The sequence below is a fragment of the Rousettus aegyptiacus genome, unplaced genomic scaffold, assembly GCF_014176215.1.
Source record: "Rousettus aegyptiacus isolate mRouAeg1 unplaced genomic scaffold, mRouAeg1.p scaffold_m13_p_1, whole genome shotgun sequence".
NCBI lineage: Eukaryota > Metazoa > Chordata > Mammalia > Chiroptera > Pteropodidae > Rousettus > Rousettus aegyptiacus.
The window spans coordinates 131348289-131349405 of NW_023416284.1; the positions used below are offsets into that span (position 1 = coordinate 131348289).

Consider the following 1117-nt stretch of genomic DNA (forward strand, 5'->3'; position numbering starts at 1 on the left):
TCAGAGAATTTTATGTGTACCTATTGCAACTTGCTTTTAAGTGTCTATATAATAATAACAATGGCTAATATTTATTGAGCATTAAATACATGCCAGAAACCATTCTAAACACTTCACCCGTGTTAACTCAACAAACCTTTGTAGTAGCTATTATTGCTTTCATTTTATTAGTAAAGACATTAGACTCAGAGAGTGCAATAACCTGGCTTACAAGCACCTATGTGGCAGAGCCAGGATTTGAATCCAGACTGACTTTTGGGCCAGCATTCTATACTACCATACTATATTCATTTTACGTCAAAAGTCTGACTCAGATCTACAGCCATGCCACTCTGAATAAGCCCAATCCCGTCTGATCGCGGAAGCTAAGCAGGGTCGGGCCTGATTAGTACTTGAATGGGAGATCACCTAGGAAGACCAGGTGCTGTAGGTATAAAATACAAAAATAAAAAAAAAAAAATTTTAAAAATTTAAAAGTCTAACCCAAAGCTGTTTTTAAAAAAAAAAGAAAAATTATGAATTAACATTTTTAAAGAATTCCTTTCCCCTTTTTAATGTAGGATCTAACTTTTCTCTCTCATTTGAAAATTATTTAATTGTATTAAGAAAAAACTCTCTTTCTAGTTACATGAACAAGTATAAAAACTTGAGGAAATGCATGCGTTCCAGTTTTCCTAATCCTGTTTAATGAGAGTTCTCATTTCTTCCTTGAGGACATTGTCTCAGGGGCTCTGTGGCATAAATGTAGTAGTTTATATTTTCTTTTCTTGGCCTTAGTTCACCAATCTAAAGTGGGGCCACCTTTACTCTAAAACCATTTTTAAAATATGTGAATTAAAGAAGATATACAAATGACCAATAGGCACAAAGAGATATTGAGCATTAGTCATTAGGGAAGTACAAACTAAAATAATGAGATGCCATCGCATACACACTAGAATGGCAAAATGAAGAGAACTGACAATACCAAGTATTGGTGAAAATATAAAGAAACTGGAACTCTCAAACTTCTGCTGGTAGAAATGCGAAATGACAAAGCCACTTTCAGAAAAACAGTTTGGCAATTTGTCATAAGGTTAAATATACATTTATGATATGATTCATCAATCCCGCTTCT

General features: G+C 33.8%; 1 pseudogene; it reads left to right on the forward strand.

The window, feature by feature from the left end:
* The first annotated feature begins 314 nt into the window (after positions 1-314).
* Positions 315-433, forward strand: LOC118606605 (annotated as a pseudogene).
* Positions 434-1117: the final 684 nt, after the last annotated feature.